Source organism: Cololabis saira, chromosome 11 (genome assembly GCF_033807715.1).
Source record: "Cololabis saira isolate AMF1-May2022 chromosome 11, fColSai1.1, whole genome shotgun sequence".
Taxonomy (NCBI): Eukaryota; Metazoa; Chordata; class Actinopteri; order Beloniformes; family Belonidae; genus Cololabis; species Cololabis saira.
In genome coordinates, this window is record NC_084597.1 from 470,948 (window position 1) to 497,500 (window position 26,553).

Sequence of the window (26,553 nt, forward strand, 5' to 3'; positions counted from 1 at the left end):
TAAAACCTAACCCTAACCCTTTCCCAAATCCTAACCTTAACCCTTTCCCCCACACCATAATCCTAACCTTAACCTAAACCCACCCTGACCTTAACCCCAACCTCACCCTGACTTGGATCGTACCAGGAAATTCAGGACTCCATCCTTCTCTTTCTTTCCCTCGCACTGCGTGGGAGTGAGAGGGACAGGGTAACAGCCCGGTCCGGCGGGGGAAAGCGCTGTCCGTCCAGACACCTCTCCCTGGCCCTGTCCCTTCTCAAACCTCCACATTTTTTCACAATTTTTTTACAAAAAATGTTTTTTCAGAACTACAATGGTGATACAGGACTCCATCCTTCTCTTTCCTTCCCCCGCACTGCGTGGGAGTGAGAGGGACAGGGTAACAGCCCGGTCCGGCGGGGGAAAGCGCTGTCCGTCCAGACACCTCTCCCTGGCCCTGTCCCTTCTCAAACCTCCACATTTTTTTACATTTTTTTCCTCCAGAACTATAATGATGGTACAGGACTCCATCCTTCTCTTTCCTTCCCTCGCACTGCGTGGGAGTGAGAGGGACAGGGTAACAGCCCGGTCCGGCGGGGGAAAGCGCTGTCCGTCCAGACACCTCTCCCTGACCCTGTCCCTTCTCAAACCTTCTCCACTTTTTTACATTTTTTTACAAAAATGTTTTTCCAGAACTCTGAGGGAGGCTCCCAAATTTTTACAAACATTATTTTATTATATATTGTTGTATATATATTTTTTTTCCAGAAATCTAAGGGTGTTTCCCACTTTTTTACAAACACGTTATTTTCAGAGATCTAAGGGTGATTCCCACTTTTGTACAAACAGATATTTCCAGAAATCTAAGGGTGATTCCCACATTTTTAAAAACAGATATGATTTCCAGAACTCTAAAGGAGGTTCCCACTTTTGTACAAACAGATATTTCCAGAAATCTAAGGGTGATTCCCACATTTTTACAAACAGATATGATTTCCAGAACTCTAAAGGAGGTTCCCACGTTTTTACAAAGACATATTATTTCCAGAACTCTAAGGGAGGTCCCCACAATTTTACAAACACACAGGAACACACCTTTTTTCTCCAGAACTTAAAGGGGAGTTCCCATATTTTTACAAAATAATTTTTCCAGTACTCTGAGGGTGTCTCCATTTTGTTATGAACTTTGTTTTACTAAGGGATGGTGCGGAAATGGAACGGAGAGATGCGGACGACGTGCGCCGGCCAGTGCATTGCCTTTGAACCCTGTAAACTGCCCAGTCGTCGGACCAGGGTAGGGGGTTCATCGAGATAGCATCAAACAACTAACCCTAGCCCGTGCCTTCGGTCAGCGATCTCTCTGAACACACAAGCCAGGTTAGCACCATCCCCAACGTTCCTCCTTGCTCCTTGCTCCTACACAAAGATGAAAACTGAACCAGAAAATGGACTATTAAAACTGACTGAAAATACTGGTCATTCCTCAAAGACACAATGATAACTAAACCAGAATATGGACCATTACAAATAATTGAGTCTCTGAAGACTTAATAATCAAACCAGAATATGGATGGAAAATAAGGATGTCATTAAAAACATCGATAACTAAACCAGAACATGGATTACAAATAATTAAGTCTCTAAAGACTTAATAATCAAACCAGAATATGGATGGAAAATAAGGATGTCATTAAAAACATCGATAACTAAACCAGAATATGGATTACAAATAATTAAGTCTCTAAAGACTTAATAATCAAACCAGAATATGGATGGAAAACAAATATGTCATTAAAAACATCGATAACTAAACAAGAATATGAATTACAAATAATCAAGTCTCTAAAGACTTAATAATCAAACCAGAATATGGATGGAAAATAAGTATGTCACTAAAAACATCGATAACTAAACCAGAATATGGATTACAAGTAATCAAGGCTCCAAAGATTTAACAAGAATCAAACCAGAACATGGATGGAAAAGGATTAAGTTTCTAAAGACATCGACAACCACGCCAGAATACAAACTAGTAAAACGGACTGAAAATAAAGGTGAGTCCTTTCAAGGATTTAAATACTACCATTAAAACGGAATAAAAATATAAAAGCATTTTTTAATAATTATTAAAACGGGTTAGAGATAGAAATTATTTTAATAATTAAATATTACCATTGTAGAAGATTAAAAATACAGGGGATTATTTTACTTATTAAATATATACATATATAACATGATTATTTAATTCGCCGGATTAACCGGATGCAGCAGAAAAAGAAAAGATTTAACCAGAAGATAGAAAATACAGGTGATTATTTTAATTATTAAATATATACATATATAACATGATCATTTAGGTTTTTAAAATTAACCGGATTACCCGGATGCAACAGAAAAAGAAAAGATTTAACCAAATGATAGAAAATACAAGTGATTATTTTAATTATTAAATATATACATGTATAACATGATTATTTAGACTTTTAAATTTCACCGGATCACCCGGATACGAGGAAAAAGAAAAGATTTAATCAGGACAGACAATATAGGCGATTATTTTAATTAATAAATAAATATATACATATATAACATGCTTATTTAATTACCGGATCAACCAGATACAGCAGAAAAAGAGTTAATCAAAGGTTGGAAAAATACAGGTGGTCCTTTAATGATTAAACACTCCCTAGTGGTTAAAAGCGGGCATAACAGCCTTAATTAGGACCCTTATTCCATAACAAAGAGACCCCCCTATTTTTAAATATCTAGCAGTAAGGGGAGCCGAGTAATTACAATTTATTTTTAACCATATTAGACGATTAGAAAACCCAGTTGAATTCTGGGTAAACCTACGGGAGACCTAATTATCTTAATAGCTCTGTAATTACAAATAAAAATATGGACATATGGGGTATTTTCGGACAGCTCTAAATGAGATCTTACTAATTATAGGGTTTTTAGAACATTTTTTTTGAAACCATAACGGAGTAGGACTGTAAGAAATATGACCTCCACTCACAGCCCAGTCTAAAAAACGAGTTTTCACAAATTCTGTAGTCATACGGTTTATGAGACACAGAATTACTTTGCCATGGGTGAAGAGGACCATTCTTCATCCTTCCTCTTCGTCACCCTGCTCCAAAAAAAAGGTGGGGGCTGCCTTGTGATGTCACAGACCCTCCTGTGCTGGAATTCAATGGTAAGTATGCCTTTTTCATGAAAAATTCACCTTGTTTTATAAAAATAATAATAATAATAATACTATTTAAATAAATAATAATAATAATAATAATAATAATAATAATAATTAAATTCATAATAATAATAAATATAATAATAATTAAATAATAAGTTTTATAATATATAAAAAACATAGCCTTCCTACCGTAATTATAATAACTTTAACTCTGTAATATTAACTCATAAAATTAGATCTTATCTTATCTTTATACTAAAATGGACACACCCTGGGAACTGATCATCCCGGCGGGGCCATCCTCGGGTGAGGGTGTCTGGTGGTAATGGCCGAAACACCCCGTGATCCCGGGGTTCACTACTGATGATGTGTCCTATAAATAGGATAAATTAGAAATAAAATAGGGAAATAAATAGATTTTTGCTGAATAGAATTGGAAATATAATAGAGAAATAAATAGATTATTGCTGGATGGAAATAGACTTTTATCCCGAAGGACCTGTCAACTGCAGCCTGGATGGCGTCCCCTAACTCTTCCCTCCAGTCCCTAAACCTAACCCTTTCCCAGATTCTAACCTTAACCCTTCCCCCCACCATAACCATACCCCTTCCCCAACCTAACCCTAACCATTTCCCAAATCCTAACCTTAACCCTTCCCCAACCTAACCCTAACCCTTTCCCAAATCCTAACCTTAACCCTTTCCCAAATCCTAACCTTAACCCTTCCCCCCACCATAAAACCTAACCCTAACCCTTTCCCAAATCCTAACCTTAACCCTTTCCCCCACACCATAATCCTAACCTTAACCTAAACCCACCCTGACCTTAACCCCAACCTCACCCTGACTTGGATCGTACCAGGAAATTCAGGACTCCATCCTTCTCTTTCTTTCCCTCGCACTGCGTGGGAGTGAGAGGGACAGGGTAACAGCCCGGTCCGGCGGGGGAAAGCGCTGTCCGTCCAGACACCTCTCCCTGGCCCTGTCCCTTCTCAAACCTCCACATTTTTTCACAATTTTTTTACAAAAAATGTTTTTTCAGAACTACAATGGTGATACAGGACTCCATCCTTCTCTTTCCTTCCCCCGCACTGCGTGGGAGTGAGAGGGACAGGGTAACAGCCCGGTCCGGCGGGGGAAAGCGCTGTCCGTCCAGACACCTCTCCCTGGCCCTGTCCCTTCTCAAACCTCCACATTTTTTTACATTTTTTTCCTCCAGAACTATAATGATGGTACAGGACTCCATCCTTCTCTTTCCTTCCCTCGCACTGCGTGGGAGTGAGAGGGACAGGGTAACAGCCCGGTCCGGCGGGGGAAAGCGCTGTCCGTCCAGACACCTCTCCCTGACCCTGTCCCTTCTCAAACCTTCTCCACTTTTTTACATTTTTTTACAAAAATGTTTTTCCAGAACTCTGAGGGAGGCTCCCAAATTTTTACAAACATTATTTTATTATATATTGTTGTATATATATTTTTTTTCCAGAAATCTAAGGGTGTTTCCCACTTTTTTACAAACACGTTATTTTCAGAGATCTAAGGGTGATTCCCACTTTTGTACAAACAGATATTTCCAGAAATCTAAGGGTGATTCCCACATTTTTAAAAACAGATATGATTTCCAGAACTCTAAAGGAGGTTCCCACTTTTGTACAAACAGATATTTCCAGAAATCTAAGGGTGATTCCCACATTTTTACAAACAGATATGATTTCCAGAACTCTAAAGGAGGTTCCCACGTTTTTACAAAGACATATTATTTCCAGAACTCTAAGGGAGGTCCCCACAATTTTACAAACACACAGGAACACACCTTTTTTCTCCAGAACTTAAAGGGGAGTTCCCATATTTTTACAAAATAATTTTTCCAGTACTCTGAGGGTGTCTCCATTTTGTTATGAACTTTGTTTTACTAAGGGATGGTGCGGAAATGGAACGGAGAGATGCGGACGACGTGCGCCGGCCAGTGCATTGCCTTTGAACCCTGTAAACTGCCCAGTCGTCGGACCAGGGTAGGGGGTTCATCGAGATAGCATCAAACAACTAACCCTAACCCTAACCCTAACCCTAACCCTAACCCTAACCCTAACCCTAACCCTAACCCTAACGCTTTTGAAAGAGAAAAGTAATGCGTGTTGTCGCAGGATGGAGACGCACATTTTGATGTATAACACACTTGGGGGCATGTTACGGTTCGGGCTGAATTAACTTTCGAAGGAATGGCATAAATTTCGCCAAAATGACACGACTAATTCAAAATGGCCGACTTCCTGTTCGGTTTCGGGCATGACGCCAAGAGACTTTTCTTTCAGTTGCGCCATGATACAGGTGTGTACCGATTTTCGTGCATGTACGTCAAACCGTATCGTGGGGCTTGAGGCACAAAGTTTTCAAGGGGGCGCTGTTGAGCCATTTTGCCACGCCCATTAATGGAAACCATTAAATATCAAATTTTTCGCCAGGCCTGACTAGGGTGCAAAATTTGGTGACTTTTTGGGCATGTTAAGGGGGGCAAAAAGGCCTTCACTTTGTCAGGAAAATAATAATAATAATAATAATAATAATAATAATAAAAATTCCTGCAAATACAATAGGGCCTTCGCACTGCAAGTGCTCGGGCCCTAAATATGGACATATGGGGTATTTTCGGACAGCTCTAAATGAGATCTTACTAATTATAGGGTTTTTAGAACATTCTTTTTGAAACCATAACGGAGTAGGACTGTAAGAAATATGACCTCCACTCACAGCCCAGTCTAAAAAACGAGTTTTCACAAATTCTGTAGTCATGCGGTTTATGAGACACAGAATTACTTTGCCATGGGTGAAGAGGACCATTCTTCATCCTTCCTCTTCGTCACCCTGCTCCAAAAAAAAGGTGGGGGCTGCCTTGTGATGTCACAGACCCTCCTGTGCTGGAATTCAATGGTAAGTATGCCTTTTTCATGAAAAATTCACCTTGTTTTATAAAAATAATAATAATAATAATACTATTTAAATAAATAATAATAATAATAATAATTATAATAATTAATTTCATAATAATAATAAATATAATAATTATATAATAAGTTTTATAATATATAAAAAAATATAGCCTTCCTACCGTAATTATAATAACTTTAACTCTGTAATATTACTCATAAAATTAGATTTTAACTTATCTTTATACTAAAATGGACACACCCTGGGAACTGATCATCCCGGCGGGGCCCACCCTGTGGTGAGGGTGTCTAGTGGTAATGGCCGAAACACCCCGTGATCCCGGGGTTCACTACTGATGATGTGTCCTATAAATAGACTTAAAATAGACATAAAATAGAATTTAAAATAAGATTGTTAGACAATTAAAGAAACTAACCTCTACAACAACAAACTCTCCACCCTATCTTAGTGGAGAGTTACAATACTTAAACAACAACCAAAAAAAACTTTCCAACAATGAAATGCTTAAAATACAGGGAAATGCTGCCATTTTTTCCAGAACTCCAAGGAAGATTCATACAGCTTCACAAATAAAGAATTCTTTTATTATTTTTATATATATTTTTTTATATATTTTTTTATTTTTTATTTTTTATTTTTTGAATTTTTTGAATTTTTTGAAAAAATAAAAAAATAAAGTTTTCTTTCCAGAACTCTAAAGGATGTTCCCACAATTTTTACAAACACATATTATAAGTCTCCACATCTTTGCAAACACATTATTTCCAGAACTCTAAGTGAGGTTCCCATATTTCTACAAACACATATTATGTCCAGAACCTGGAGGGAGGTTCACACGATTTTACAAACACACATGAAACTTTTTTCTCCAAAACTTAAAGGGACATTCTCACATTTTTACAAGGATTTTTTCCAGAATTTTCACTTCTGTATGAACTTTATTTTTGAAATGGATGGTGAAGAAATGGATCAGAAGAGCCGTGGAGCGGCCCAGTCGTCGGATGAAGGAGGGGATTCTTCGAGGGAACCTCAACAACTAACCATAACCCTAACCCCAACCCTAACCTTAACCCTTAACCCTAAGCATTACCCTAACCCCTGACCCCTAACCATTAACCCCTAACCCCAACCCCTAACCCTAACCCTTGACCTCTAACCCTAACCTTAACCCCGAACCCTTGCCCTAACCCCAAACCCTAACCCTTAATCATAAACCTAACCCCTGACCCCTAACCTTAACCCTTAACTCTAACCCTAACCCCTGACCCTAACCCTTATCCCAACCACATCCCAGCCTGGATCTACGAAGACATTCACGACTCCACCCACCACCCTCCTCCTTCTTTCTTTCCCTCGTACTGCGTGGGAACGAGAGGGGGCAGGATAACGGCCCGTCAAGGCGGGGGAGAGACCTGCCCCTATAAGGCAACTCTCCCTGGTCCTGTCCCCTCTCAACCAGATGTGAAGCCCTCTCAACCAGATGTGGAACTCTCTCATCCCCACCCTGGACCTGATCCCATCCCAGCCTGGATCTACGAGGACATTCATGACTCCACCCATCACCTCCTCCTTCTTTTACTCCCTCGCTCTGCGTGGGAGTGTGAGAGGGGCAGGATAACGGCCCGTCAAGGCGGGGAAGAGACCTGCCCCTATAAGGCAACTCTTCCTGGTCCTGACCCCTCTCACCCAAATCTGTAACTGACCTGTTGTCTCTACCACTAATCAAACTTAAACTTGTTCATTGACCTGTTGTCTCCACTATTAATCTAACTTTCAGTGGATAGTACGGTCAAGAGAGCTATGACGACGTGCGCCGGCCTGTGCATTACCTTTGGTCCCTGTAAACCACCGAGTCGACGGACGAGGTGGGGGGATCATCGAGAAACCTGAAAAATCTAACCCTAACCCTAACCCTAACCCTAACCCTAACCCTAACCCTAACCCTAACTCTGGTAACGCCTACGAGCGTTAGGAGGCAGTAGCGTATTGGTTTCCCGCAGGGAGCCGTTGAACACAAACCCTAACCCTAAGGTCCCAGGGACCTTACCTCATTTTACCCCCTTAACCCTAACCCTAACCCTAACCCTAACCTTAACCCTAACCCTAACCCTAACCCTAACCCTGTTTAATATAGGTACCTATCGACTCCAAATGGCCTGAAACGTGCTCCTAACTACTTTCTGGGTGAACCTTTTTCACCAAAACACTTAGTCAAATTTCAGGAAATTTTCGTCAAATTTCACAATTATTTTTTCCCAAAAAAACTTTGTTTATAGGTACGTATCGACTCCAAATGGCCTAAAACGTGCTCCTAAACACTTTATGGGGGAACTTTTTTCACCAAAACACTTCGTCAAATTTCAGGAAATTATCGCTCCATTCATTTTCAATGCGATACACATTTCCGGTCATAACTTCCGAACGGAAGGTCGTAGAGACTTGGAAACTGCTTCCGTCGAACATAATACGACCACGAGCTTTCCAACGGTACCATCCATGAGCAAATGATCCACTCCTAGCAAAAGTTACAGACCTTTGAACTTGCTTTTCGCTGATTGGACGAGAAGACAAGGTCCCACCCCTTCCTCATTAGTATTACTGGAATCAGGGTACCCGAAAATGGGGGGGTAGCCGAAGTGTAGAGCAAATGATCCACTGTTTAGGGGGTCAAATCAAAGATTCCAAAGTGGCACTCTTGCCCTATCCTAACCCTAACCCTAACCCTAACCCTAACCCTAACCCTAACCCTAACCTAACCCTAACCCTAACCCTAACCCTAACTCTGGTAACGCCTACGAGCGTTAGGAGGCAGTAGCGTATTGGTTTCCCGCAGGGAGCCGTTGAACACAAACCCTAACCCTAAGGTCCCAGGGACCTTACCTCATTTTACCCCCTTAACCCTAACCCTAACCCTAACCCTAACCTTAACCCTAACCCTAACCCTAACCCTAACCCTGTTTAATATAGGTACCTATCGACTCCAAATGGCCTGAAACGTGCTCCTAACTACTTTCTGGGTGAACCTTTTTCACCAAAACACTTAGTCAAATTTCAGGAAATTTTCGTCAAATTTCACAATTATTTTTTCCCAAAAAAACTTTGTTTATAGGTACGTATCGACTCCAAATGGCCTAAAACGTGCTCCTAAACACTTTCTGGGGGAACTTTTTTCACCAAAACACAGTCAAATTTCAGGAAATTTTCGCTCCATTCATTTTCAATGCGATACACATTTCCGGTCATAACTTCCGAACGGAAGGTCGTAGAGACTTGGAAACGGCTTCCGTCGAACATAATACGACCACGAGCTTTCCAACGGTACCATCCATGAGCAAATGATCCACTCCTAGCAAAAGTTACAGACCTTTGAACTTGCTTTTCGCTGATTGGACGAGAAGACAAGGTCCCACCCCTTCCTCATTAGTATTCCTGGAATCAGGGTACATGAAAATGGGGGGGTAGCCGAAGTGTCAAGCAAATGATCCACTGTTTAGGGGGTCAAATCAAAGATTCCAAAGTGGCACTCAGCCCCTACCCTAACCCTAACCCTAACCCTAACCCTGAAGGGGCCAGCCCATCTTTACGACTACACCTTTCTCTCATGGTTGCTAAAAAACCTCCGGATGAAAATCTCAGCCACAATTTGCATACAAACCACAAGACCCCGCCCACGGCTCACAGCCCGCCAACCACAGCCACTGCAGACACGAATAAAACATAAGTGTTCCACACACCAACTTTAACACACATAATCAAAAATACAAGGGACATAAATGGGAAATAAAATAAAAATCTAAAGCAAAAGATCTAACCAAAGAGAAACATGTCGAAAAAAGAACTCTAACACAAAAAATAAAACTATTAAATAGACAATTATCTGTAATAAGATAAAAACCGGGACCCCGCGGGGATAACGGAGAATAAAACCTCAAATACACCAGAAGATTACAAGATTTGAAGATTTCCTGCTGAAGATCCCAAGAACCTCCAGGGCAGCCACTCCAGAAAAAATCAAAAGCTCTTTTGAGAGCTATGAGCAAATTTTCCTCCTCCGCCAAGCCTCCAGAAGAACGACCAGCCCCATGGACCACGGACCTCCTCCTCCAAGCCTCCAGAAGAACAGCCAGCCACACGGACCACGGACCAGGCCTCCTCCTCCTCCAAGCCTCCAGAAGAACGACCAACCTCATGGACCACCGACCTCCTCCTCCAAGCCTCCAGAAGAACAGCCAGCCCCACGGACCAGAGAAACACCGACTTCACAGCCGACACAGACATCTTTCAAGGTAAGTTAACAAAGTAACTCTCACTAGGGAACACCTCTCAAGGTAAGTGAACAAAGTAACTCCCACTAGGGAATACCTCAATCTCCTTCCAAAACTAATATTATGGGACTACAAAAAAGGTAACAATTCCTAAAATACCAAAACTTTTTAAACAAAAAATACATGAAAATAGAAAACAAAACGATGAATATAAAAATAACCGACGGTGACAGTGTTTACAATAAATGTTCATAAATATTTTACTGTACCCTGAGTAAATATAAGACCCTTCGGAAAACCAAAAAATATTAATTGGGCACTGGACGACCTTGGACTCGATCAACCCAAGGGGGCCACTAGCGCGGAGGGCGTCTGGTATTCCCACGGCCGAAACGCCTGTTGATCCGCTAGATACCACTGACGAAAGTCCAGAAATTCATATTAGGTACCAATAATTACTATCTCCTCCCGGGCCTCCAGGAGGGATAATAATGAAGGCTATCCTAAACTAGGAATAATACACCTAAAACCGACCTCCAAACCAACAGGGTCATCCTCTCATTTAATTCAGATCTACCTTAAATTCTGAACAACTTGACTTATACCTTAAAGTATTTTAATTATCTGAATAACTACAGAATTACTAACACGAATACACACAGTTCATCCACAAGGGGGCTCCATACCTCCGATACATTCATCTTATACACACACATCTCACCTACAAGAGGTCTCAATACCTCATCACAGTCATCCTACAAACATACCTCACCTACAAGAGGTCTCCATACCTCATCACAGCCATCCTACAAACATACCTCACCTACAAGAGGTCTCCATACCTCATCACAGTCATCCTACAAACACACCTCACCTACAAGAGGTCTCAATACCTCATCACAGTCACCCTACAAACACACCTCACCTACAAGAGGTCTCCATACCTCATCACAGCCATCCTACAAACATACCTCACCTACAAGAGGTCTCCATACCTCATCACAGTCATCCTACAAACACACCTCACCTACAAGAGGTCTCCATACCTCATCACAGTCACCCTACAAACACACCTCACCTACAAGAGGTCTCCATACCTCATCACAGTCATCCTACAAACACACCTCACCTACAAGAGGCCTCCATACCTCAGTACACTCACCCTTACACACACATCCCATTTACAAGAGGTCTCCCAACCTCAGTACATCCACCCTTACACACACATCCCATTTACAAGAGGTCTCCCAACCTCAGTACATTTATCCTACACACACACATTTTATCCACAAGGGGTCTCCAGACCTCAATTACATTCATCTTACACATCCCTAAACTTAACCTTTAATCTTACTCAAAAGCCCAACCTCAACTCAAATCCTAACCATCCCTAACCCTAATCCTAACCCTAACCCTTACCCTAACCCTAACCCTAAAAACCTAAACCTAACCCTGGCCCTAAACCTAACCCTAACCCTAACCCTGACCCTAAACCTAACCCTGACCCTAACCCTAACCCTTACCCTAACCCTAACCCTAAAAACCTAAACCTAACCCTGGCCCTAAACCTAACCCTAACCCTAACCCTGACCCTAACCCTGACCCTGACCCTAACCCTAACCCTGGCCCCAACCCAAACCCTAACCCTAAACCTAACCCTGGCCCTAAACCTAACCCTAACCATAACCCTAACCCTGACCCTAACCCTAACCCAAATCCTAATTTCAACCTTAACCTTAAAGCAAAACCCTAAACTTAAACTAAACCCTAACCTTAACCCTAAACTTAAGCTACACAAACAAATTCTAACCCGAACCCCAAATCCTAAAAACCACTCCAAAAAAACCCCCCTCACCTTTCCTCTCTGAACTATCAACCCACCAACCAAACAACCCCCCCCCCCCCCCCCCCCTTCCTCTCCCCTTCCAAAACTCACAACTGTCCTCTCATATTGCACCCACTAGCCACAGACGAAGACACCGGATCCTCCACAATCCGACTGCACGCATAAAGGGTTACCCAGTGACCTTGATACACCATACAGCACATCTCACATCAAAACTCTGAAACTATTCAGAGGTCTCGCACCATACGCTACTGACAAAAGTACTTTAGTGCATACGGATCTCAACTGGATGTACGATGTGAGAGTGCAACACTACCTTCTGCGAACTCTGGTAACGCCTACGAGCGTTAGGAGGCAGTAGCGTATTGGTTTCCCGCAGGGAGCCGTTGAACACAAACCCTAACCCTAACCCTAAGTTTCAAGCAAATGATCCACTGTTTAGGGGGTCAAATCAAAGATTCCAAAGTGGCACTCAGCCCCTATCCTAACCCTAACCCTAACCCTGAAACGTGCTCCTAACTACTTTCTGGGTGAACCTTTTTCACCAAAACACTTAGTCAAATTTCAGGAAATTTTCGTCAAATTTCACAATTATTTTTCCCAAAAAAATTTTGTTTATAGGTACATATCGACTCCAAATGGCCTAAAACGTGCTCCTAAACACTTTCTGTGGGAACTTTTTTCACCAAAACACTTAGTCAAATTTCAGGAAATTATCGCTCCATTCATTTTCAATGCGATACACATTTCCGGTCATAACTTCCGAACCGAAGGTCGTAGAGACTTGGAAACTGCTTCCGTCGAACATAATACGACCACGAGCTTTCCAATGGTACCATCCATGAGCAAATGATCCACTCCTAGCAAAAGTTACAGACCTTTGAACTTGCTTTTCGCTGATTGGACGAGAAGACAAGGTCCCACCCCTTCCTCATTAGTATTACTGGAATCAGGGTACATGAAAATGGGGGGGTAGCCGAAGTGTAGAGCAAATGATCCACTGTTTAGGGGGTCAAATCAAAGATTCCAAAGTGGCACTCAGCCCCTATCCTAACCCTAACCCTAACCCTAACCCTAACCCTAACCCTAACCCTAACCCTAACCCTAACGCTTTTGAAAGAGAAAAGTAATGCGTGTTGTCGCAGGATGGAGACGCACATTTTGATGTATAACACACTTGGGGGCATGTTACGGTTCGGGCTGAATTAACTTTCGAAGGAATGGCATAAATTTCGCCAAAATGACACGACTAATTCAAAATGGCCGACTTCCTGTTCGGTTTCGGGCATGACGCCAAGAGACTTTTCTTTCAGTTGCGCCATGATACAGGTGTGTACCGATTTTCGTGCATGTACGTCAAACCGTATCGTGGGGCTTGAGGCACAAAGTTTTCAAGGGGGCGCTGTTGAGCCATTTTGCCACGCCCATTAATGGAAACCATTAAATATCAAATTTTTCGCCAGGCCTGACTAGGGTGCAAAATTTGGTGACTTTTTGGGCATGTTAAGGGGGGCAAAAAGGCCTTCACTTTGTCAGGAAAATAATAATAATAATAATAATAATAATAATAATAAAAATTCCTGCAAATACAATAGGGCCTTCGCACTGCAAGTGCTCGGGCCCTAAATATGGACATATGGGGTATTTTCGGACAGCTCTAAATGAGATCTTACTAATTATAGGGTTTTTAGAACATTCTTTTTGAAACCATAACGGAGTAGGACTGTAAGAAATATGACCTCCACTCACAGCCCAGTCTAAAAAACGAGTTTTCACAAATTCTGTAGTCATGCGGTTTATGAGACACAGAATTACTTTGCCATGGGTGAAGAGGACCATTCTTCATCCTTCCTCTTCGTCACCCTGCTCCAAAAAAAAGGTGGGGGCTGCCTTGTGATGTCACAGACCCTCCTGTGCTGGAATTCAATGGTAAGTATGCCTTTTTCATGAAAAATTCACCTTGTTTTATAAAAATAATAATAATAATAATACTATTTAAATAAATAATAATAATAATAATAATTATAATAATTAATTTCATAATAATAATAAATATAATAATTATATAATAAGTTTTATAATATATAAAAAAATATAGCCTTCCTACCGTAATTATAATAACTTTAACTCTGTAATATTACTCATAAAATTAGATTTTAACTTATCTTTATACTAAAATGGACACACCCTGGGAACTGATCATCCCGGCGGGGCCCACCCTGTGGTGAGGGTGTCTAGTGGTAATGGCCGAAACACCCCGTGATCCCGGGGTTCACTACTGATGATGTGTCCTATAAATAGACTTAAAATAGACATAAAATAGAATTTAAAATAAGATTGTTAGACAATTAAAGAAACTAACCTCTACAACAACAAACTCTCCACCCTATCTTAGTGGAGAGTTACAATACTTAAACAACAACCAAAAAAAACTTTCCAACAATGAAATGCTTAAAATACAGGGAAATGCTGCCATTTTTTCCAGAACTCCAAGGAAGATTCATACAGCTTCACAAATAAAGAATTCTTTTATTATTTTTATATATATTTTTTTATATATTTTTTTATTTTTTATTTTTTATTTTTTGAATTTTTTGAATTTTTTGAAAAAATAAAAAAATAAAGTTTTCTTTCCAGAACTCTAAAGGATGTTCCCACAATTTTTACAAACACATATTATAAGTCTCCACATCTTTGCAAACACATTATTTCCAGAACTCTAAGTGAGGTTCCCATATTTCTACAAACACATATTATGTCCAGAACCTGGAGGGAGGTTCACACGATTTTACAAACACACATGAAACTTTTTTCTCCAAAACTTAAAGGGACATTCTCACATTTTTACAAGGATTTTTTCCAGAATTTTCACTTCTGTATGAACTTTATTTTTGAAATGGATGGTGAAGAAATGGATCAGAAGAGCCGTGGAGCGGCCCAGTCGTCGGATGAAGGAGGGGATTCTTCGAGGGAACCTCAACAACTAACCATAACCCTAACCCCAACCCTAACCTTAACCCTTAACCCTAAGCATTACCCTAACCCCTGACCCCTAACCATTAACCCCTAACCCCAACCCCTAACCCTAACCCTTGACCTCTAACCCTAACCTTAACCCCGAACCCTTGCCCTAACCCCAAACCCTAACCCTTAATCATAAACCTAACCCCTGACCCCTAACCTTAACCCTTAACTCTAACCCTAACCCCTGACCCTAACCCTTATCCCAACCACATCCCAGCCTGGATCTACGAAGACATTCACGACTCCACCCACCACCCTCCTCCTTCTTTCTTTCCCTCGTACTGCGTGGGAACGAGAGGGGGCAGGATAACGGCCCGTCAAGGCGGGGGAGAGACCTGCCCCTATAAGGCAACTCTCCCTGGTCCTGTCCCCTCTCAACCAGATGTGAAGCCCTCTCAACCAGATGTGGAACTCTCTCATCCCCACCCTGGACCTGATCCCATCCCAGCCTGGATCTACGAGGACATTCATGACTCCACCCATCACCTCCTCCTTCTTTTACTCCCTCGCTCTGCGTGGGAGTGTGAGAGGGGCAGGATAACGGCCCGTCAAGGCGGGGAAGAGACCTGCCCCTATAAGGCAACTCTTCCTGGTCCTGACCCCTCTCACCCAAATCTGTAACTGACCTGTTGTCTCTACCACTAATCAAACTTAAACTTGTTCATTGACCTGTTGTCTCCACTATTAATCTAACTTTCAGTGGATAGTACGGTCAAGAGAGCTATGACGACGTGCGCCGGCCTGTGCATTACCTTTGGTCCCTGTAAACCACCGAGTCGACGGACGAGGTGGGGGGATCATCGAGAAACCTGAAAAATCTAACCCTAACCCTAACCCTAACCCTAACCCTAACCCTAACCCTAACCCTAACCCTAACTCTGGTAACGCCTACGAGCGTTAGGAGGCAGTAGCGTATTGGTTTCCCGCAGGGAGCCGTTGAACACAAACCCTAACCCTAAGGTCCCAGGGACCTTACCTCATTTTACCCCCTTAACCCTAACCCTAACCCTAACCCTAACCTTAACCCTAACCCTAACCCTAACCCTAACCCTGTTTAATATAGGTACCTATCGACTCCAAATGGCCTGAAACGTGCTCCTAACTACTTTCTGGGTGAACCTTTTTCACCAAAACACTTAGTCAAATTTCAGGAAATTTTCGTCAAATTTCACAATTATTTTTTCCCAAAAAAACTTTGTTTATAGGTACGTATCGACTCCAAATGGCCTAAAACGTGCTCCTAAACACTTTATGGGGGAACTTTTTTCACCAAAACACTTCGTCAAATTTCAGGAAATTATCGCTCCATTCATTTTCAATGCGATACACATTTCCGGTCATAACTTCCGAACGGAAGGTCGTAGAGACTTGGAAACTGCTTCCGTCGAACATAATACGACCACGAGCTTTCCAACGGTACCATCCATGAGCAAATGATCCACTCCTAGCAAAAGTTACAGACCTTTGAACTTGCTTTTCGCTGATTGGACGAGAAGACAAGGTCCCACCCCTTCCTCATTAGTATTACTGGAATCAGGGTACCCGAAAATGGGGGGGTAGCCGAAGTGTAGAGCAAATGATCCACTGTTTAGGGGGTCAAATCAAAGATTCCAAAGTGGCACTCTTGCCCTATCCTAACCCTAACCCTAACCCTAACCCTAACCCTAACCCTAACCCTAACCTAACCCTAACCCTAACCCTAACCCTAACCCTAACTCTGGTAACGCCTACGAGCGTTAGGAGGCAGTAGCGTATTGGTTTCCCGCAGGGAGCCGTTGAACACAAACCCTAACCCTAAGGTCCCAGGGACCTTACCTCATTTTACCCCCTTAACCCTAACCCTAACCCTAACCCTAACCTTAACCCTAACCCTAACCCTAACCCTAACCCTGTTTAATATAGGTACCTATCGACTCCAAATGGCCTGAAACGTGCTCCTAACTACTTTCTGGGTGAACCTTTTTCACCAAAACACTTAGTCAAATTTCAGGAAATTTTCGTCAAATTTCACAATTATTTTTTCCCAAAAAAACTTTGTTTATAGGTACGTATCGACTCCAAATGGCCTAAAACGTGCTCCTAAACACTTTCTGGGGGAACTTTTTTCACCAAAACACAGTCAAATTTCAGGAAATTTTCGCTCCATTCATTTTCAATGCGATACACATTTCCGGTCATAACTTCCGAACGGAAGGTCGTAGAGACTTGGAAACGGCTTCCGTCGAACATAATACGACCACGAGCTTTCCAACGGTACCATCCATGAGCAAATGATCCACTCCTAGCAAAAGTTACAGACCTTTGAACTTGCTTTTCGCTGATTGGACGAGAAGACAAGGTCCCACCCCTTCCTCATTAGTATTCCTGGAATCAGGGTACATGAAAATGGGGGGGTAGCCGAAGTGTCAAGCAAATGATCCACTGTTTAGGGGGTCAAATCAAAGATTCCAAAGTGGCACTCAGCCCCTACCCTAACCCTAACCCTAACCCTAACCCTGAAGGGGCCAGCCCATCTTTACGACTACACCTTTCTCTCATGGTTGCTAAAAAACCTCCGGATGAAAATCTCAGCCACAATTTGCATACAAACCACAAGACCCCGCCCACGGCTCACAGCCCGCCAACCACAGCCACTGCAGACACGAATAAAACATAAGTGTTCCACACACCAACTTTAACACACATAATCAAAAATACAAGGGACATAAATGGGAAATAAAATAAAAATCTAAAGCAAAAGATCTAACCAAAGAGAAACATGTCGAAAAAAGAACTCTAACACAAAAAATAAAACTATTAAATAGACAATTATCTGTAATAAGATAAAAACCGGGACCCCGCGGGGATAACGGAGAATAAAACCTCAAATACACCAGAAGATTACAAGATTTGAAGATTTCCTGCTGAAGATCCCAAGAACCTCCAGGGCAGCCACTCCAGAAAAAATCAAAAGCTCTTTTGAGAGCTATGAGCAAATTTTCCTCCTCCGCCAAGCCTCCAGAAGAACGACCAGCCCCATGGACCACGGACCTCCTCCTCCAAGCCTCCAGAAGAACAGCCAGCCACACGGACCACGGACCAGGCCTCCTCCTCCTCCAAGCCTCCAGAAGAACGACCAACCTCATGGACCACCGACCTCCTCCTCCAAGCCTCCAGAAGAACAGCCAGCCCCACGGACCAGAGAAACACCGACTTCACAGCCGACACAGACATCTTTCAAGGTAAGTTAACAAAGTAACTCTCACTAGGGAACACCTCTCAAGGTAAGTGAACAAAGTAACTCCCACTAGGGAATACCTCAATCTCCTTCCAAAACTAATATTATGGGACTACAAAAAAGGTAACAATTCCTAAAATACCAAAACTTTTTAAACAAAAAATACATGAAAATAGAAAACAAAACGATGAATATAAAAATAACCGACGGTGACAGTGTTTACAATAAATGTTCATAAATATTTTACTGTACCCTGAGTAAATATAAGACCCTTCGGAAAACCAAAAAATATTAATTGGGCACTGGACGACCTTGGACTCGATCAACCCAAGGGGGCCACTAGCGCGGAGGGCGTCTGGTATTCCCACGGCCGAAACGCCTGTTGATCCGCTAGATACCACTGACGAAAGTCCAGAAATTCATATTAGGTACCAATAATTACTATCTCCTCCCGGGCCTCCAGGAGGGATAATAATGAAGGCTATCCTAAACTAGGAATAATACACCTAAAACCGACCTCCAAACCAACAGGGTCATCCTCTCATTTAATTCAGATCTACCTTAAATTCTGAACAACTTGACTTATACCTTAAAGTATTTTAATTATCTGAATAACTACAGAATTACTAACACGAATACACACAGTTCATCCACAAGGGGGCTCCATACCTCCGATACATTCATCTTATACACACACATCTCACCTACAAGAGGTCTCAATACCTCATCACAGTCATCCTACAAACATACCTCACCTACAAGAGGTCTCCATACCTCATCACAGCCATCCTACAAACATACCTCACCTACAAGAGGTCTCCATACCTCATCACAGTCATCCTACAAACACACCTCACCTACAAGAGGTCTCAATACCTCATCACAGTCACCCTACAAACACACCTCACCTACAAGAGGTCTCCATACCTCATCACAGCCATCCTACAAACATACCTCACCTACAAGAGGTCTCCATACCTCATCACAGTCATCCTACAAACACACCTCACCTACAAGAGGTCTCCATACCTCATCACAGTCACCCTACAAACACACCTCACCTACAAGAGGTCTCCATACCTCATCACAGTCATCCTACAAACACACCTCACCTACAAGAGGCCTCCATACCTCAGTACACTCACCCTTACACACACATCCCATTTACAAGAGGTCTCCCAACCTCAGTACATCCACCCTTACACACACATCCCATTTACAAGAGGTCTCCCAACCTCAGTACATTTATCCTACACACACACATTTTATCCACAAGGGGTCTCCAGACCTCAATTACATTCATCTTACACATCCCTAAACTTAACCTTTAATCTTACTCAAAAGCCCAACCTCAACTCAAATCCTAACCATCCCTAACCCTAATCCTAACCCTAACCCTTACCCTAACCCTAACCCTAAAAACCTAAACCTAACCCTGGCCCTAAACCTAACCCTAACCCTAACCCTGACCCTAAACCTAACCCTGACCCTAACCCTAACCCTTACCCTAACCCTAACCCTAAAAACCTAAACCTAACCCTGGCCCTAAACCTAACCCTAACCCTAACCCTGACCCTAACCCTGACCCTGACCCTAACCCTAACCCTGGCCCCAACCCAAACCCTAACCCTAAACCTAACCCTGGCCCTAAACCTAACCCTAACCATAACCCTAACCCTGACCCTAACCCTAACCCAAATCCTAATTTCAACCTTAACCTTAAAGCAAAACCCTAAACTTAAACTAAACCCTAACCTTAACCCTAAACTTAAGCTACACAAACAAATTCTAACCCGAACCCCAAATCCTAAAAACCACTCCAAAAAAACCCCCCTCACCTTTCCTCTCTGAACTATCAACCCACCAACCAAACAACCCCCCCCCCCCCCCCCCCCTTCCTCTCCCCTTCCAAAACTCACAACTGTCCTCTCATATTGCACCCACTAGCCACAGACGAAGACACCGGATCCTCCACAATCCGACTGCACGCATAAAGGGTTACCCAGTGACCTTGATACACCATACAGCACATCTCACATCAAAACTCTGAAACTATTCAGAGGTCTCGCACCATACGCTACTGACAAAAGTACTTTAGTGCATACGGATCTCAACTGGATGTACGATGTGAGAGTGCAACACTACCTTCTGCGAACTCTGGTAACGCCTACGAGCGTTAGGAGGCAGTAGCGTATTGGTTTCCCGCAGGGAGCCGTTGAACACAAACCCTAACCCTAACCCTAAGTTTCAAGCAAATGATCCACTGTTTAGGGGGTCAAATCAAAGATTCCAAAGTGGCACTCAGCCCCTATCCTAACCCTAACCCTAACCCTGAAACGTGCTCCTAACTACTTTCTGGGTGAACCTTTTTCACCAAAACACTTAGTCAAATTTCAGGAAATTTTCGTCAAATTTCACAATTATTTTTCCCAAAAAAATTTTGTTTATAGGTACATATCGACTCCAAATGGCCTAAAACGTGCTCCTAAACACTTTCTGTGGGAACTTTTTTCACCAAAACACTTAGTCAAATTTCAGGAAATTATCGCTCCATTCATTTTCAATGCGATACACATTTCCGGTCATAACTTCCGAACCGAAGGTCGTAGAGACTTGGAAACTGCTTCCGTCGAACATAATACGACCACGAGCTTTCCAATGGTACCATCCATGAGCAAATGATCCACTCCTAGCAAAAGTTACAGACCTTTGAACTTGCTTTTCGCTGATTGGACGAGAAGACAAGGTCCCACCCCTTCCTCATTAGTATTACTGGAATCAGGGTACATGAAAATGGGGGGGTAGCCGAAGTGTAGAGCAAATGATCCACTGTTTAGGGGGTCAAATCAAAGATTCCAAAGTGGCACTCAGCCCCTATCCTAACCCTAACCCTAACCCTAACCCTAACCCTACCAGGTGCTGTAAGCTTTTTCAACCAGCAGAGAACGCTCTCGCTTAATCTACCCACACATATTTCAACGTGGTAACAGCGACAGCTCACGTCCTAAAGTGTTTTGCACATGGTTAAGGCACTTTAACTCCAACAAATAAGCGCTTCTAAATTATTATCACCAACAAATCATGACTTATATTATATGACTTATCTTCAACTCCATATAAGAGGTATTTCAAGCTGCAGCTTCAGCTTACGGCCATACCAGCCTGGATGCGCCCGATCTCGTCTGATCTCGGAAGCTAAGCAGGGTCGGGCCTGGTTAGTACTTGGATGGGAGACCGCCTGGGAATACCAGGTGCTGTAAGCTTTTTCAACCAGCAGAGAGCGCTCTCGCTTAATCTACCTACACATATTTCAACGTGGTAACAGCGACAGCTCACGTCCTAAAGTGTTTTGCAAATGGTTAAGGCACTTTAACTCCAACAAATAAAACCAACAAATCAATGACTTATATTCTATGACTTATCTTCAACTCCATATAAGAGGTATTTCAAGCTGCAGCTTCTGCTTACGGCCATACCAGCCTGGATGCGCCCGATCTCGTCTGATCTCGGAAGCTAAGCAGGGTCGGGCCTGGTTAGTACTTGGATGGGAGACCGCTTGGGAATACCAGGTGCTGTAAGCTTTTTCAACCAGCAGAGAACGCTCTTGCTTAATCTACCCACACATATTTCAACGTGGTAACAGCGACAGCTCACGTCCTAAAGTGTTTTGCACATAATTAAGGCACCTTAACTCCAACAAATAAGCGCTTCTAAATTATTATCACCAACAAATCAATGACATATATTCTATGACTTATCTTCAACTCCATATAAGATGTATTTCAAGCTGCAGCTTCTGCTTACGGCCATACCAGCCTGGATGCGCCTGATCTCGTCTGATCTCGGAAGCTAAGCAGGGTCGGGCCTGGTTAGTACTTCGATGGGAGACTGCCTGGGAATACCAGGTGCTGAAAAAGCTTTTTCAACCAGCAGAGAACGCTCTCGCTTAATCTACCCACACATATTTCAACGTGGTAACAGCGACCGCTCACGTCCTAAAGTGTTTTGCACATGGTTACTCCAACAAATAAAACCAACAAATCAATGACTTATATTCTATGACTTATCTTCAACTCCATATAAGAGGTATTTCAAGCTGCAGCTTCTGCTTACGGCCATACCAGCCTGGATGCGCCCAATCTCATCTGATCTCGGAAGCTAAGCAGGGTCGGGCCTGGTTAGTACTTGGATGGGAGACCGCCTGGGAATACCAGGTGCTGTAAGCTTTTTCAACCAGCAGAGAACGCTCTTGCTTAATCTACCCACACATATTTCAACGTGGTAACAGCGACAGCTCACGTCCTAAAGTGTTTTGCACATAGTTAAGGCACCTTAACTCCAACAAATAAGCGCTTCTAAATTATTATCACCAACAAATCAATGACATATATTCTATGACTTATCTTCAACTCCATATAAGATGTATTTCAAGCTGCAGCTTCTGCTTACGGCCATACCAGCCTGGATGCGCCTGATCTCGTCTGATCTCGGAAGCTAAGCAGGGACGGGCCTGGTTAGTACTTGGATGGGAGACCGCCTGGGAATACCAGGTGCTGTAAGCTTTTTCAACCAGCAGAGAACGCTCTCGCTTAATCTACCCACACATATTTCAACGTGGTAACAGCGACAGCTCACGTCCTAAAGTGTTTTGCACATGGTTAAGGCACTTTAACTCCAACAAATAAAACCAACAGATCAATGACTTATATTCTATGACTTATCTTCAACTCCATATAAGAGATATTTCAAGCTGCAGCTTCTGCTTACGGCCATACCAGCCTGGATGCGCCCGGTCTCGTCTGATCTCGGAAGCTAAGCAGGGTCGGGCCTGGTTAGTACTTGGATGGGAGACCGCCTGGGAATACCAGGTGCTGTAAGCTTTTTCAACCTGCAGAGAGCGCTCTCGCTTAATCTACCCACACATATTTCAACGTGGTAACAGCGACAGCTCACGTCCTAAAGTGTTTTGCACATGGTTAAGGCACTTTAACTCCAACAAATAAGCGCTTCTAAATTATTATCACCAACAAATCAATGACTTGTATTATATACTTATCTTCAACTCCATATAAGAAGTATTTCAAGCTGCAGCTTCAGCTTACGGCCATACCAGCCTGGATGCGCCCGATCTTGTCTGATCTCGGAAGCTAAGCAGGATCGGGCCTGGTTAGTACTTGGATGGGAGACCGCCTGGGAATACCAGGTGCTGTAAGCTTTTTCAACCAGCAGAGAGCGCTCTCGCTTAATCTACCCACACATATTTCAACGTGGTAACAGCGACAGCTCACGTCCTAAAGTGTTTTCCACATGGTTAAGGCACTTTAACTCCAATAAATAAAACCAACAGATCAATGACTTATATTCTATGACTTATCTTCAACTCCATATAAGAGGTATTTCAAGCTGCAGCTTCTGCTTACGGCCATACCAGCCTGGATGCGCCCGATCTCGTCTGATCTCGGAAGCTAAGCAGGGTAGGGCCTGGTTAGTGCTTGGATGGGAGACCGCCTGGGAATACCAGGTGCTGTAAGTTTTTTCAACCTGCAGAGAGCGGTCTCGCTTAATCTACCCACACATATTTCAACGTGGTAACAGCGACAGCTCCCGTCCTAAAGTGTTTTGCACATGGTTAAGGCACTTTAACTCCAACAAAAAAAAACAACAAATCAATGACTTATATGCTATGACTTATCTTCAACTCCATTAAAGAGGTATTTCAAGCTGCAGCTTCTGCTTACGGCCATACCAGCCTTGATGCGCCCGATCTCGTCTGATCTTGGAAGCTAAGCAGGGTAGGGCCTGGTTAGTACTTGGATGGGAGACCGCCTGGGAATACCAGGTGCTGTAAGCTTTTTCAACCAGCAGAGAACGCTCTCGCTTAATCTACCCACACATATTTCAACGTGGTAACAGCGACAGCTCACGTCCTAAAGTGTTTTGCACATGGTTAAGGCACTTTAACTCCAACAAATAAGCGCTTCTAAATTATTATCACCAACAAATCATGACTTATATTATATGACTTATCTTCAACTCCATATAAGAGGTATTTCAAGCTGCAGCTTCAGCTTACGGCCATACCAGCCTGGATGCGCCCGATCTCGTCTGATCTCGGAAGCTAAGCAGGGTCGGGCCTGGTTAGTACTTGGATGGGAGACCGCCTGGGAATACCAGGTGCTGTAAGCTTTTTCAACCAGCAGAGAGCGCTCTCGCTTAATCTACCTACACATATTTCAACGTGGTAACAGCGACAGCTCACGTCCTAAAGTGTTTTGCAAATGGTTAAGGCACTTTAACTCCAACAAATAAAACCAACAAATCAATGACTTATATTCTATGACTTATCTTCAACTCCATATAAGAGGTATTTCAAGCTGCAGCTTCTGCTTACGGCCATACCAGCCTGGATGCGCCCGATCTCGTCTGATCTCGGAAGCTAAGCAGGGTCGGGCCTGGTTAGTACTTGGATGGGAGACCGCTTGGGAATACCAGGTGCTGTAAGCTTTTTCAACCAGCAGAGAACGCTCTTGCTTAATCTACCCACACATATTTCAACGTGGTAACAGCGACAGCTCACGTCCTAAAGTGTTTTGCACATAATTAAGGCACCTTAACTCCAACAAATAAGCGCTTCTAAATTATTATCACCAACAAATCAATGACATATATTCTATGACTTATCTTCAACTCCATATAAGATGTATTTCAAGCTGCAGCTTCTGCTTACGGCCATACCAGCCTGGATGCGCCTGATCTCGTCTGATCTCGGAAGCTAAGCAGGGTCGGGCCTGGTTAGTACTTCGATGGGAGACTGCCTGGGAATACCAGGTGCTGAAAAAGCTTTTTCAACCAGCAGAGAACGCTCTCGCTTAATCTACCCACACATATTTCAACGTGGTAACAGCGACCGCTCACGTCCTAAAGTGTTTTGCACATGGTTACTCCAACAAATAAAACCAACAAATCAATGACTTATATTCTATGACTTATCTTCAACTCCATATAAGAGGTATTTCAAGCTGCAGCTTCTGCTTACGGCCATACCAGCCTGGATGCGCCCAATCTCATCTGATCTCGGAAGCTAAGCAGGGTCGGGCCTGGTTAGTACTTGGATGGGAGACCGCCTGGGAATACCAGGTGCTGTAAGCTTTTTCAACCAGCAGAGAACGCTCTTGCTTAATCTACCCACACATATTTCAACGTGGTAACAGCGACAGCTCACGTCCTAAAGTGTTTTGCACATAGTTAAGGCACCTTAACTCCAACAAATAAGCGCTTCTAAATTATTATCACCAACAAATCAATGACATATATTCTATGACTTATCTTCAACTCCATATAAGATGTATTTCAAGCTGCAGCTTCTGCTTACGGCCATACCAGCCTGGATGCGCCTGATCTCGTCTGATCTCGGAAGCTAAGCAGGGACGGGCCTGGTTAGTACTTGGATGGGAGACCGCCTGGGAATACCAGGTGCTGTAAGCTTTTTCAACCAGCAGAGAACGCTCTCGCTTAATCTACCCACACATATTTCAACGTGGTAACAGCGACAGCTCACGTCCTAAAGTGTTTTGCACATGGTTAAGGCACTTTAACTCCAACAAATAAAACCAACAGATCAATGACTTATATTCTATGACTTATCTTCAACTCCATATAAGAGGTATTTCAAGCTGCAGCTTCTGCTTACGGCCATACCAGCCTGGATGCGCCCGGTCTCGTCTGATCTCGGAAGCTAAGCAGGGTCGGGCCTGGTTAGTACTTGGATGGGAGACCGCCTGGGAATACCAGGTGCTGTAAGCTTTTTCAACCTGCAGAGAGCGCTCTCGCTTAATCTACCCACACATATTTCAACGTGGTAACAGCGACAGCTCACGTCCTAAAGTGTTTTGCACATGGTTAAGGCACTTTAACTCCAACAAATAAGCGCTTCTAAATTATTATCACCAACAAATCAATGACTTGTATTATATACTTATCTTCAACTCCATATAAGAAGTATTTCAAGCTGCAGCTTCAGCTTACGGCCATACCAGCCTGGATGCGCCCGATCTTGTCTGATCTCGGAAGCTAAGCAGGATCG

At 42.9% G+C, this 26,553-nt stretch overlaps 14 non-coding genes and 2 pseudogenes across 14 annotated transcripts in view; all 16 read left to right on the forward strand.

The window, feature by feature from the left end:
- Positions 1-21,614: 21,614 nt before the first annotated feature.
- Positions 21,615-21,733, forward strand: LOC133455602 (5S ribosomal RNA). Its single transcript, XR_009783559.1, has one exon. It is a non-coding gene; the product is annotated as a 5S ribosomal RNA (ribosomal RNA).
- Positions 21,734-21,932: 199 nt separating this feature from the next.
- LOC133455560 (5S ribosomal RNA) lies at positions 21,933-22,051 on the forward strand. The gene has a single exon (XR_009783521.1). It is a non-coding gene; the product is annotated as a 5S ribosomal RNA (ribosomal RNA).
- A 217-nt stretch (positions 22,052-22,268) lies between these two features.
- On the forward strand, positions 22,269-22,387 carry LOC133455800 (5S ribosomal RNA; annotated as a pseudogene).
- A 190-nt stretch (positions 22,388-22,577) lies between these two features.
- On the forward strand, positions 22,578-22,696 carry LOC133455643 (5S ribosomal RNA). Its single transcript, XR_009783595.1, has one exon. It is a non-coding gene; the product is annotated as a 5S ribosomal RNA (ribosomal RNA).
- Positions 22,697-22,913: 217 nt separating this feature from the next.
- On the forward strand, positions 22,914-23,032 carry LOC133455646 (5S ribosomal RNA). The gene has a single exon (XR_009783598.1). It is a non-coding gene; the product is annotated as a 5S ribosomal RNA (ribosomal RNA).
- A 199-nt stretch (positions 23,033-23,231) lies between these two features.
- On the forward strand, positions 23,232-23,350 carry LOC133455603 (5S ribosomal RNA). The gene has a single exon (XR_009783560.1). It is a non-coding gene; the product is annotated as a 5S ribosomal RNA (ribosomal RNA).
- Positions 23,351-23,566: 216 nt separating this feature from the next.
- LOC133455632 (5S ribosomal RNA) lies at positions 23,567-23,685 on the forward strand. The gene has a single exon (XR_009783586.1). It is a non-coding gene; the product is annotated as a 5S ribosomal RNA (ribosomal RNA).
- Positions 23,686-23,884: 199 nt separating this feature from the next.
- On the forward strand, positions 23,885-24,003 carry LOC133455691 (5S ribosomal RNA). Its single transcript, XR_009783639.1, has one exon. It is a non-coding gene; the product is annotated as a 5S ribosomal RNA (ribosomal RNA).
- Positions 24,004-24,202: 199 nt separating this feature from the next.
- On the forward strand, positions 24,203-24,321 carry LOC133455657 (5S ribosomal RNA). Its single transcript, XR_009783608.1, has one exon. It is a non-coding gene; the product is annotated as a 5S ribosomal RNA (ribosomal RNA).
- A 216-nt stretch (positions 24,322-24,537) lies between these two features.
- Positions 24,538-24,656, forward strand: LOC133455614 (5S ribosomal RNA). Its single transcript, XR_009783570.1, has one exon. It is a non-coding gene; the product is annotated as a 5S ribosomal RNA (ribosomal RNA).
- Positions 24,657-24,855: 199 nt separating this feature from the next.
- On the forward strand, positions 24,856-24,974 carry LOC133455561 (5S ribosomal RNA). The gene has a single exon (XR_009783522.1). It is a non-coding gene; the product is annotated as a 5S ribosomal RNA (ribosomal RNA).
- A 217-nt stretch (positions 24,975-25,191) lies between these two features.
- Positions 25,192-25,310, forward strand: LOC133455801 (5S ribosomal RNA; annotated as a pseudogene).
- Positions 25,311-25,500: 190 nt separating this feature from the next.
- Positions 25,501-25,619, forward strand: LOC133455644 (5S ribosomal RNA). The gene has a single exon (XR_009783596.1). It is a non-coding gene; the product is annotated as a 5S ribosomal RNA (ribosomal RNA).
- Positions 25,620-25,836: 217 nt separating this feature from the next.
- On the forward strand, positions 25,837-25,955 carry LOC133455647 (5S ribosomal RNA). Its single transcript, XR_009783599.1, has one exon. It is a non-coding gene; the product is annotated as a 5S ribosomal RNA (ribosomal RNA).
- Positions 25,956-26,154: 199 nt separating this feature from the next.
- LOC133455604 (5S ribosomal RNA) lies at positions 26,155-26,273 on the forward strand. The gene has a single exon (XR_009783561.1). It is a non-coding gene; the product is annotated as a 5S ribosomal RNA (ribosomal RNA).
- Positions 26,274-26,489: 216 nt separating this feature from the next.
- LOC133455633 (5S ribosomal RNA) overlaps positions 26,490-26,553 on the forward strand; it is a 119-nt gene continuing 55 nt past the window's right edge. Inside the window, exon 1 of the ribosomal RNA XR_009783587.1 lies at positions 26,490-26,553. This exon is cut by the window's right edge and continues 55 nt beyond it. This is a non-coding gene — a ribosomal RNA (5S ribosomal RNA).